General features: G+C 43.5%; 1 protein-coding gene across 1 annotated transcript in view; it reads left to right on the top strand.

The window, feature by feature from the left end:
* Positions 1–13457, top strand: part of LIX1 (limb and CNS expressed 1) — a 304166-nt gene that overhangs the window by 289216 nt on the left and 1493 nt on the right. The gene's annotated exons all lie outside the window — the stretch shown is intronic.

Consider the following 13457-nt stretch of genomic DNA (forward strand, 5'->3'; position numbering starts at 1 on the left):
TTTGGAGCAAAGTAAAGATGTACAGTATTAGCGTCCAGAGACTTGCAAACGTCTTTGAACTACCTAATATCTTTATGTATCCGGGTAGACCTTTGCCATTGAGTAAGAACATGGGAGAAGGAACAGTCCCAGCGCTACAGTTTCAAGCTTGCTCCTCGTTTCATGGCTCCTGTTGATCCTCCTGAAGAGCCCATGCAGACTGGGAAGACAAGTCTTCCTTCCGCAGAAAGGGAAAGGAGGTTCAAAATCAAGCTGTGCCTGTACTGTGGTAAACCAGGTTACCTTCTTACCCGCTGTCCTAAATGCCCGGGAAACAAGAGGGCATAACTGATCGAGGGGTTGTTAGATTATGTGCATTTCAGCACACCCCAAGAGAAAATATTTCTAACCAGTTCTCGATCAATGTGACTCTGCTACTCAAAGTCCCTGGAAACCCTCAAGGCCTTTTTGGATTCTGGAGCCGACGGCAACTTCATCATGGCCCAGAGGGTCCAAGAGACATGCTAAACATGTCAACTTGCTACATGTTGACAGTTCAACCATGTCGACCTGATAACTATCGACCATTCATACCACACCTTAACAAAAGCACTTTTTGCAACCAGTGATGTGTTGTGAAGTCAATGGCTGGGGAGGCACACATGTATAAAAACAGTTTTTATATCAAAACTCTGGAGCATGACAAGGTGTATGATAGGGGAGGGAGTATGACAGGGGAGGCTGCTCCACTGCCTACCCTGACTGCTCGTCCCTGGTTGTAACATATAAAAGCAAGCAGTACATTGTAAGACTGCACCCTTTAGCTGGGTATTCTCATCATTCTAAATGACGCCCCTAGCAGGGGCGTTTCTAGAGAGGAGGGGGCCCGTGTGCAGTCTCCAACACGGGCCCCCTGCTCTCCGCCCGGCAGCGCACTGAGCTGTGCGCGGCCACTGCCGAAGTTATAGACTCTGGGTACTAGAGTGTGCCCAGAGTCTATAGTGTATGCACTGGTCACTGGGAAAATGGCAGCGGCGGCCATTTTCCCTGTACTGTGCATGCGCAAACGACGGAAAAATGGCCGCCGCAGCCATTTTCCAGTCGTTTTACAGAATCGGACGCCCACGCCAACGTGGGACTCCGGAGAGGTAAGTATTATTATGGGTGCATGGTGTGTGGTGCGGGGCCCCCTGGACCCAGGGGTCCGTGCTCCCCGCACACCCTGCACTTATTATAGATACGCCCCTGGCCCCTAGGTAATAGCCATAGAATGATGCTTGATCCCTGTTTTGCACCCTGCAGTGGTTAATGTACACAAATTAATTTATTCCTTACTAGCATTGGGACTTGGTATGTGGTTCAGGTTTGTCAATGACATTTCGGCGTCCATTTAGTGGTTACTAGGGCTTTTTACATAGCAAAACAATATATCTGTCCAGACTCCATGTATTTGTTTGACTGAGCCCAATTTCTTCTGAGAATGTCTTTACATTACCATTTTAGAACAGTAGCAGAAATGGTTCATTCTTTCACATCTAGGGTGGGCTCTTTGATTAAAGAGAATTTATAGTCCCTTTCCTTAATAGCCAATTGCTGCTTCTGACAGCGTTGCCCTGTGAGAAGTTGGAAAAGGAGTTGCCTTCTGTTGCTGCATTGATTTACATGACAATATTTTCCCTGTAGACATAGATATTGTCAGGTCTGGGAGATGAGAATGTTCTGCATTATATTCAATGTCTATACATGACAGCCTACAATTTTATGTCCATTTCACCGCAAATGGCCGTATAAAGTTTTATAAATTATCACAAGAATCCTAATGTTATTTAGGCTGCAACTAACAAATTACACCTTATAAATAGACCCTTTAATTAGAACAGCTCCATATACAAAATAGTCTTATTTTCTAATGTTACATTAGTGAATACTAAAGCATATTAACCAACCAGAAATTAACTTTTATCTGCCTAGTGCAACTTAGACAAGGCAATGAAAGCAAGTGTCTGATACTTCATGTGAGTTTAGTGCTAAGGTGACAGCGAATCTTACAGGGCCTATCCATTACCCGACTTTGTGAACAATCTGACCAAAACCAGGAGGTTTTGGTTGCATTGTTCACAAAGTCGGGTAATGGATAGCTGGCAAGGACCAGCGATGTGCGTGCACGCTGGGTCCTTGCCATCCCCGACTATCTACTGAACATGCCCGTCAACCTGACGACGCTCGTCAGGTTCGGCATTATAGGAGATAGGAGGTCGGGCTCCTTCACAGATTGACGCTCAGTGAACGCCGATCAGTGCGGGCACGCACCTCGGCGACTTGAAGGTCTGAACGCTAGACGTTCAGACTTTCAAGTCTGCTAATGGATAGGCCCCTTTTAGTTTGCTGTGAATAAAGTTTATTTAGAAAAGTGTAGGCCTATTTTATTACCTATTTTGGGTAAATGTATTGACTTGCAAAGCATGCGCACATCTGGGATGTTATTTTCATAGTATGGATGAGGTCACTGAGCCTACTTCTGTATCTCATGCACAAACGAAAATTCATCTTGTGGGAGATCATTAAATGATGTGGTGGAAGTGATGCATTTAGGGCAGGGGGGTGGGGAACCTTTTTTTCTTTTTTCTGATATAATTATTATATATAAATAAATAACACATTTCACAGGCTTGGTGCCGGCCACGCCTCCTCCGTGTGACGTCACTATTACTGGTGATTACAGCAATGCCCGGAGCATCCTGAGGATGTTCGGGGAGCTGTAAGGGCAGTGGTGTGACAGTTTGAAGCGTCCTAAGGATGCTCCAGATGGCACTGCTGTATAGATTCTGGCTGCAGGGTGCCAATTTAGGCACCCTGCTAGCAGTGGCATAAGTTCATCCCAGATGCCTGGAGGCAGGTTAAATTTGGTGCTCCCCCATCACAGCCGCTGACATTGTAATGTAGCATTTTGCATTCAGATACACACGCAGTCACACACAGAATATAGGCATGCAGCATATCATTTTAATCAGCATAAGCTGCTTGTGCATCCTATTTGCATCGCACCGAGTCACTCTGCGCTGACACATTATAGTAGCGCACGGAGAATAGATGTATGGGTACACATCTGCATGCATTAGTCACAGATAAGATAGTGACCTGTATGGTGCAATTAGGATGAGGCTCAGAGTCCTCCTGGCAAAAGCTACCTGATGTGGGGTGGGGAGCCCTCCTGATACCCCTGATTGAGGGGAAAACCACCTGATGTGGGGTAGGGAGCCCTCCTGATACCCCTGATTGAGGGGAAAACCACCTGATGTGGTAGCTTTGAGGACTGAGTTTAAGTCAAGATACTGTAAGACTACCACTGTGGTGGGACTACAAATCACAAAATGCCAAGTCTATTGCCGATTGCATCACATGCCGGGAAGTTGTCCCCCAGACTCAGTTGCTGGTGCCCCAGGCCCCCGCCTCCCATGCCCTCTTACCCGCAGCTCCATCTGATGCATCCTTGTTGACATCCAGCTCCTGGAAGAAGATCTGCAGCTGCACTTATGCTCGGGCCAGCCACTCAGGACTCTGCTGCACAGCTCCGCGGTTAGAGCTGCAGCCAGGGAGGAGTGGAACTCCGGGAGTTGTGGGTGAGGGGGGGCACCGTGACTATTGCATGGGTCCACGGCTAGGGCTGTTGCTAGGGAGGAGTGGGATGAGGATTTGTGGGTGAGGGGATGCACTGGGACTGCTGCACGGATCTTAGGCTAATGCTGTTGCCAGGGAGGAGTGGGATAGGGAGTTGTGAGTGAGCGGGTGTGCTGCGACTGCTGCACGTGTCTGAGCCTAGGGCTGCCGCCAGGGAGGAGTTAGATGGAGAGTTGTGGGTGAGGGGGCACCGGATGTGTCACACTGACATAAGAAGCTGCTGAGGAGCAGCGACACCAAGGACAGGCTACAGATAGACGGAGACGGCAGCTGATGGTTTGACACAGAGCTTTCCACTAGTGTATGGTGGCTTCTCAGGTGCCAGGAAGAGGTGCCATGTATTGGGCGGCTGTGACAGTACACTGTTAGGTACTGTCATTTTTCTAACAGTTGACAGTTGGGAGCTGATTGGCTGGAGCACCATTTATCACACACAATGAAATTGATCACTCGTTTTGGTGACAAAACTCGTTAGTAAATGAGGTCCATAGTTACAGCCCTAAGTGGGATGAATACAGTATATTGTGGGCAATGGAGGAGGTGCCCCTTCAGTGCTGGCGGTAGGCGCCTCCATTGACTCCCATGGTTCTGTCCTTGCCTGCTAGCCAGATGAGACTAGCAGAAAAAAGCACAGAGGGCCAGACCAAATTATTCCGCTGGTCTTATACGGCCCCCAGGCCTGAGGTTCCCCATTCCTGATTTAGGGCAATGCATTGGGGCACATTATAGCTTTCTTTTTGCTAGCAAACAGACTTGATTTTTCAACCACCCCTGATGTGATGAAGATCAGGGGGAATATTTACTAGTGCAGGTTTTTAGAAATGGAGATGTTGCCCATAGCAACTAATAAGATTCTAGCTATTATCTTCTAGAAGGAAGCCAGATAACTGTTAAGTAGAATCTGATTGGTTGCTATGGGCACAAAACATAAATTTACATATCTGCACAAGTACCTTATATTAGTGGTCGTCCTTTCTCTATGATATCAATATTGTGTGTATATATATTTATATTTGTAACACAAGAAGGTGCACCCAGGAATAAAAATGAAGACATACTGTATACAAATACAGAAAAAGTATTCCAAAGCGGGGCACTCTTGGACTGACCTAAATGGCTTTTAAATAATTAGAGAAAACTTATTGTAATGTGATTCAAATTAATAATTATAGAAAACTCTTATTGTAATGTAATTCAAATTAATAATTAGAGAAAACTCTTATTGTAATGTAATTGAAGGTTCCAAGTATATCAACCGTCTATATCTATGTGCATCATAGGGGATGTAGTCATGTGACCGGCGGCCGCAAGACAGTGGAATGCCGGCTAGGGATTTATGATAGGCGTCGAAATACCAACGCCTATCACAATCCCGACACCGGAACACCGAGGATGAGGTCTGGGGCGCCCTTAGCGTAAGCCGTGGGGGGGGGGGGGGGTAGGGTTAGGATTAGGGAGTCTAGCGGGGTTAGGTTTGGAGGGGGGGATTAGGGTTAGGCACGGGTTATGCACCACTTAAGCTGGCCACACACTAGACCAACTTGCATCCAACCAGCCAACTAGATGACTAGAATGAAAATCTGGTAAGGAATACAATCAGCAATTTGCTCATAACGGACCAAAACTGTTGCTTGAACAAATAGTTTAGATCAAACATTTAACAAATTTGTCTGAACGACCATTTACATCTGTTTTCTGACATTTAGGAGCAAATTGCAGATCATCATTTACTCCCATACGTTACCAGATTTTCATTCCAACCAATCAACAAGTTGGCTGGTTGGATGTAAGTTGGTCTAGTGTGTGGCCAGCTTAAGGGTGGGTTAGGATTAGGGGGGGGCAGTGGAGGTTAGGGTACTTACCTGCCTCTGTTGGGATCTTGATCCTGTCAGGCATCTGCTGTCAGGATTTAAAACGCCGTCAGCATTTCAATCCCATTCCGCATCATAGTATCAATAATATAGCAACACTGTTAACACATTTCTAGGCCCCATTTTGACCATTTAATAAACATTCAAACCCTTAGGACTGATACAGGCAAGAAGTCTCCTCACTGCGATTAATGTAAGGCATATCCAATCATTATTTTGGGGGAAAAAATGGAAATATTTTAATTACTGAAGAAGATGGTCCTGCAGTGGTATTAGGTTGCAATTCTGACTGGGTCCATGCGCAGTTACACGGATACACTTGATGGACAAACAGACGTACGCCTCCCTTGGATAAAACAGCTGTGGTCGGCATCTTGTGCGATTAGTATATGAGCCTTACTGTGCCTCATTACCCTTTATTACATTTCTCATCCATATAAATAATATTACTTTTCCAACTTCTCAGAACATTATTCAATTATTTATAACTAAATAGAAATATGTTAGTGCTCATAATTTCTTAGTGTCTAGGCTTAGCTGCACTCTGTGCCATTACCTACATGACCTAATAGCTGAAAGACCATTATTTGTACTAACTTTGTTGAAGGGGATTGACATGTTTAAATGCATTGTACAGTATATGAGGTGACTGGCAGAAAACACTCTGTTATATACTAAATCTATTCTTTCTAAATGCATCATGTAAATTATCAGACTCTCGTGAGCCAATTTTTGTATTTAAAAATGAATCTAAGAGTGTTTATTCATTACCTGCTATTTTCTTAAAATATCATAAACACCAAATAATAATAATAATAATTTCTCAATTTACAATGAAAGGAATGAAAGGCTACATTGACTTATTTATTCTAGACTGTTGTTTTGACATCTGCTCTGTGAATCACAGTACAGTATATTACACCGTGCATGTGTGTGTTGTGCTGTTGGCTCCACAACCTTACAACCAATTTTAAACCGAGAAGTAGCCAAACATGCATTCTTAATTAATTACCAAATCCTCAGCATGCCGTTTTATTCTCATCCTGGATTTATAAAAGAAACCCTTTGCAGCATATCCTGTGTTTCAATCACTGAATCACCATTGTTTTGAGTCTATTTGAAAATCTGAAATAAATTCCATGTGTTATGCGGAAGAATGCCCTATACAGAAACCATGTGTTTGAGAAGGTCCGGTCTCAATTTGCTTCAGTTACATCTGTAGCTAAAAATATATTCACTGTTCACTTTGTTTATTATTCAAACATAAAAGGATAAATGAAGATTTCAGATATATCGGAAGCAAATTCATTTTTTTTTATTACTGGTTGTAGCTTTGCAGATTTTAACTAGATAGTTTTCATTTATATGTGTTAACTAGTAATTTATTATTCACCAATCACAGGCAATGGTTGTAAATAATTTTTTATATAAGTTGCTATATAGTACACATGTGATATCATATACCATCTTTAGTTCTTTTATTAATGCATATGAAAAAAAAACACTATTTTATGGGTTAGCTCAACTGCAGATCATGTTTCATGAAAAGTTTTCATGGCAGGGGATTTTGTGTCATTCGCAAATAAAATTGAAATTTGGCATACATTAAAGGAACAGAAAATAAATGTTATTCTTCCAAGCTGGTAATTTTGCGGTCTATTCACTAAGCCTTTGAGGGAGAGAAAGTCATGGGCGTAACTACCATAGGTGCAAGGGGTACAGCTGCTATGGGGCCCAGAGCTGAGGGGGGAAGGGGGGGGCATCTTTCTTGTCAAAGTTACATGTTTTATAAACATTTTTCACCATTGGGTGGTACATAGGGGTCCTTACTAACTTTTGCTATGGGGCCTTCACATACCTAGTTACGCCCCTGAAAAGCGGAGAAGGAAAAATAACCAACGAATCAGCTCCTGCCACTTTTCAAACACAGCCTGTAGAGTTACAGTTAGGAGCTGATTGGTTGGTCCTTTATTTATTTTATTTATTACCAGTTATTCATATAGCGCACACATATTCCACAGTGCTTTACAGAGAATATCTTACCATTCGTATCTGTCCCTGCCCCAGTGGAGCTTACAATCTATATTCCCTATGATATGCACATACACACTATGGTCAATTTTTTTTTTTTTTGCTGGGAGCCAATTAACCTACCTGTATATTTTTTGGAGTGTGGGAGGAAACCGGGGTACCCGGAGGAAACCCACGCAAGCACAGGGAGAATATACAAACTCCGCACAGTTGGGGCCATGGCGGGAATCGAACCCATGACCTCATTACTGTGAGGCAGTAACGCTAACCATTACACCGTCTGTTCATTTTTTCACTCTCCATGGCTTAGTGAATAAGCCCCTTATATTAAAGGTGATCAAGAAGTAAAACATTTAATTGCAAATAACACCTTTATCTTAATGCACCAAACATCTATAATACAGCACTCAGGGCCTGATACAGAGATGTACACTAATGCCACCGCTGTACAATTGTTACAGCCGCCTGGATTTGTATAGAGACGCCCACAGGTGGCTTCGCAAGTCCAAGTGACTGCGTACAAGGACTCAGTATCGGTTTCAGATTAGTAACACTGTGTGCGTGCAGCATGGCCGCCGGAACTGAGACGCAGACTGAGACACTCCCCGAAAACGGTTGCGACATGCCTGCTTTTGAATACCCACCGCGCCCACAAAGGATCCCTGCCTGTCAGTCACTTTGCAAATAAATCCTTACTGCGAGATACAATGGTAATGGAACTTAATCCACAATGCGCCTCATACGCATGCACAGATCACCGCTAATCGTTCAACTGCGCAAACATTGACATTGCGACCATCTGTGAATCAGGCCCTCACTACCTGTCACCTCCCAGGAAGACTACAGTCTACAATTAAAAAAGTGGACATTCACAGCAAAAATGTAAATGAAAGGAAATTGATCAGATGTTTTAGTGACACTTACTGTAGGTCCTTATGTAATAACCTGCGAGTTGCCGGAACCGGCGTGATTCCAGCGATTTAGCCTGTAGATTTAAAGCTCCAATAATTTAAAAAGCAAAACCAGATTGGTTTTAACTTTTAAATTATTGATACTTTAAATCTACAGCTAAATTGCCAGAATTGTGCCAGTTCCTGCAGCTCGCAGGCTATTATATACAGTAGGGACCTTATTGTTGATAGGGAAGTAGATTATGATTGTCGGCATACAAGGCCGCATTCTCACAGGGAATTAGAGCGGGGCACAGAGCTGAGGGTCACAGGTAGTGTCTTGTAGGGCTGTCTGTTGCCCACCACTGGTCTAGATGAATTGGTTCAAAACCAAGGTATATTGGCTGACTGGGGAGCTGCGGAGCCCGTCAGTCACCACTGACAGCTCCGCCTCCAGGCCCGTTCACCCCTGCCTCCAGGACCTCCAAACCCTGCCTCCAGGACCTCCAGCCATCTCCGCCTGCAGTGCACTGTGACTGTATTGCACTCTGCACCAACAAGCAGCCTGCGCAGCAGGCTAGACAGGAGGACAGAAGGTAGGACACTACTGTATAATATACTGGGAGATGTATATATACAATTTACGCCAGTGTGGTAGATTATCTGTGACTGTGACATACAGTAAACACCTTTATGAAAACAAACAAACAAAACCCTGAGTTTCACAAATTCCTCCAGCACTGAATGGGTTAATATCTTTCCTGCTCTCTACCCCTCACAGCTCCAAACACTTCCCACACCCTATCCCTGCCCCCTCCCCCCCAAACAGGTCCCCTTTCCAGCTCTCTCCTCACAGCTCCAAACAGTCCCACCTATATATATATACTGTGTGTGTGTATGTATGTATATATATATATATATAGATAGATAGATAGATAGATAGATAGATACAGACCCTCCAACATGACATGCTCCACCTGGTATAATCATAGATTGGGTGGGAAGTCCAGGAGCAGAGCAATTTGTACCAGGTGGAATGAGACATGTTGTAGGTAGGGAATCTAGGGATATATAATATATTATTGTATATCGCCCTCCACAGACCCCGCCCCCTCAACAGACCCACCCCATTAGGACTACTATCAGAAATTTTCCAGGCTAATTTTCCATCCCATCCGACCCTGGCGCCAGCTGCAGCAGGTCCTGGTTGCAAGCCAACGTCTCCTATTCCCGATCCACGACCCCACTGTGCCTTTCTTCATACACTGTATAGGCTGCCTGTGACTGAGACTCGGTGACAGGCAGCCCAGGCAGTGTGTGACAGTGAGAGCTCTGCTGTGATACCAATGCAACGCCCATTCCCAGCATTCCTCCCCTGCTCTCTCCTCCCCCCGTCTAGGAGCCAGATGCCAGGCTGTCAGCTTACAATGTGAGTGTGGCATGTACAGCACAGTTATGCAAATTTGTAACTATATATGAACATATATGTATCTATGGATAATATGAGTCTATGTGTGCATATGGGGCATTACAGTGTGGCATAATGCATAAGGGGCATTACTGCATGTGACATATTAAGTGTTATATAGGGCATTACTGCGTGTCGTATAATGTGTTATAAAGGGGCATTACTGTGTGTGGCATAATGTGTTATACAGGGCATTACTGCGTGTGGTATAATGTATTATACAGGGCATTACTGCATGTCATATAATGTGTTATACAGGGCATTACTGCATGTCATATAATGTGTTATACAGGGCATTACTGTGTAAGACATATTGTGTAAGGCGCATTACTGCGCACAGCAATTACTCACCTTGAGGGGAGAGCTTGGGGGAAGCCCAGCACCTCTGTAAGTGCTGGGTATGCCCGAAAGTGTGATGAATTGGGGTGTTCTGCAAGGACACGCCCCCTCCCCGATTAGTCATGCCACCTTTCTGGAGAAGTGTGTGCACCGAAGGTGCACGCAGACAAATGCCCTCTATTAAAACTTTTTTTTTTCCGTGTGGGTTGTGCAACTGGGAACTTTCGCCCTGAGCTCCAAAATGTCTAGAACCGGCCTTGCCAGTGAGGCTAACCCATGGATTTTCCTAGGTGGTGACTTGGAGGAGCCCTGAGTGTGCGCGTAAAAAGACTGTCTCATGGGCGTGTAATGGGAGTGTCACGAGCATGTAATGGGAGTGTCATGGACGTGTAATGGGAGTGTCACGTGTGTGTAAAGGGAGTGTCATGGGTGTGTAATGGGAGTGTCACGAGCATGTAATGGGAGTGTCACGGGCGTGTCAGTTAGGATAATTAATAAACACTGGAAACTGTTTTAGAAACCTAGGTTGCAGAGATGCTTGAACATTTTATCTGGCTTGATATTCAATTGAATTTCACTTGTTCAATGGCCAGGAGAATGTTGATGGCAAATCATTAATAGACTGATTCATATTTATGGTTCCAAATTTGAGATTCGTGTACAACATTCACTAACCGGTTCAAAGTTTGCAATAAACTTAGTGTGTATGTATGTATGTATGTATGTATGTATGTATGTGTGTATATATATATATATATATATATATATGTGTGTGTGTTTATTTGTGTGTACAGTATACATTTGTGTGTGTGTGTATATATATATATGTGTGTATATATATTTGTGTGTATGTATAATATTGTGTGTGTATGTATATGTAATATAGATAGATGTAATGTATGTCATTTTTTTATTTAATTTTTTGAAACGCAGCCAAATAAAATTAAATTTAGCTTGGATGCGCTTAAGACTTGATCTTTTGAACCGATTTGACAATGAATATGCAGCCAGTGTGAGCATTAACATTGGATATGCAGCCGGTTTGTGCATTGATAATGAACATGCCGCCAGTTTGAGCATTGACAATGGACATGCAGCCAGTGTGAGCATTGACAATGAATATGCAGCTGGTCCATAAATATTGGAACATTGACAGAATTTTCATATTTTGTCCTCTATTCACCACCACAATGGCTTTGAAATGAAACAAATTAGATGTGATTTAACTGCAGACTTTCAGATTTAATTTGAGGGTAATTACATCCAAATCAGGTGAACGGTGTAGGAATTACAACGGTTTCTATATGTGCCTCCCACTTTTTAAGAGGCCAAAAGTAATGGGACAAACTAAACAATCCTAAATCTAACTTTCACTTTTTAATACTTTGTTGCAAATCCTTTGCAGACAATTACAGCCTGAAGTCTGGAACGCATAGACATTACCAGACGCTAGGTTTCATCCCTGGTGATGCTCTGCCAGGCCTCTACTGCAAATGTCTTCAGTTCCTGCTTGTTCTTGGGGCATTTTCCCTTCAGTTTTGTCTTCATCAAGTGAAATGCATGCTCAATCGGATTCAGGTCAGGGGATTGACTTGGCCATTGCATAACATTCCACTTTTTAGCCTTACAAAACTCTTTGGTTGCTTTTGCAGTATGCTTCGGGTCATTGTCCATCTGCACTGTGAAGCACTGTCCAATGAGTTCTGAAGCATTTGACTGAATATGAGCATATAATATTGCCCGAAACACTTCAGAATTCATTCTGCTGCTTTTGTCAGCAGTCACATCATCAATAAATACAAGGGAACCAGTTCCATTGGCAGCCATACATGCCCACGCCATGACACTACCACCACCATGCTTCACTGATGAGGTGCTATGTTTTGGATCATGAGCAGTTCCTTTCCTTCTCTTCTCTTCCCATCACTCTGGTACAAGCTGATCTTTGTCTCATCTGTCAATAGGATGTTGTTCCAGAACTGTAATGGCTTTTTTAGATGTTGTTTGGCAAACTCTAATCTGGTCTTCCTGTTTTTGTGGCTCACCAATGGTTTGCATCTTGTGGTGAACCCTCTATATTCACTCTTGTGAAGTCTTCTCTTGATTGTTGACTTTGACACATATACATCTACCTCCTGGAGAGTGTCCTTGATTTGGCCAACTGTTGTGAAGGGGTTGTTCTTCACCAGGGAAATAATTCTTTTGTCATCCACCACAGTTGTTTTCCGTGGTCTTCCGGGTCTTTTGGTGTCGCTGAGCTCTCCGGTGCGTTCTTTCTTTTTAAGAATGTTCCAAACAGTTGATTTGGCCATACCTAATGTTTTTGCTATCTCTCTGATGGGTTTGTTTTGATTTTTAAGCCTAATGATGGCTTGCTTCACTGATAGTGTCAGCTCTTTGGATTTCATATTGAGAGTTGACAGCAACTGATTCCAAATGCAAATGTCACACCTAGAATCAACTCCAGACCTTTTACCTGCTTAATTGATAATGAAATAATGAGGGAATAGCCCACACCTGTCCATGAAATAGCTTTTGAGTTGATAGTCCCATTACTTTTGGCCCCTTAAAAAGTGGGTGGCACATATTGCAACTGTTGTAATTCCTACACCATTCACCTGATTTGGATGTAATTACCCTCAAATTAAATCTGATAGTCTGCAGTTAAAGCCCATCTTGTTTGTTTAATTTCAAAACCATTGTGGTGGTGAATAGAGGCCAAAATCTGAAAATTCTGTCAATGTCCCAATATTTATGGACCTGACTGTATATGCAGCCAGTATTAGCATTGACAATGGACATGCAGCCAGTGTGAGCATTAACATTGGATATGCAGCCGGTTTGTGCATTGATAATGAACATGCAGCCAGTGTGAGCATTGACAATGGACATGCGGCCAGTGTGAGCATTGACAATGAATATGCAGCTGGTTTGTGCATTGATGATGGATATGCAGCCGGTTTGGGCATTGGCGATGAATATGGACCCAGTTTGGGCATTGGCAACATATATGGAGCGGGTTTGGGCATTGACCATGAATATGGAACCGGCTTGGGCATTGACGATGGATATGCAGCGGTTTGGGCATTGACTATGGATATGCAGCAGTTTGGGCATTGGCGAAGGATATGGAGCCGGTTTGGGCATTGACGAAGAATATGGAACCGGTTTGGGCATTGACAATGGATATGCGGCTGGTTT

Source organism: Taudactylus pleione, unplaced genomic scaffold (assembly GCF_031769625.1).
Source record: "Taudactylus pleione unplaced genomic scaffold, aTauple2 ptg000370l, whole genome shotgun sequence".
NCBI classification, from domain to species: Eukaryota; Metazoa; Chordata; class Amphibia; order Anura; family Myobatrachidae; genus Taudactylus; species Taudactylus pleione.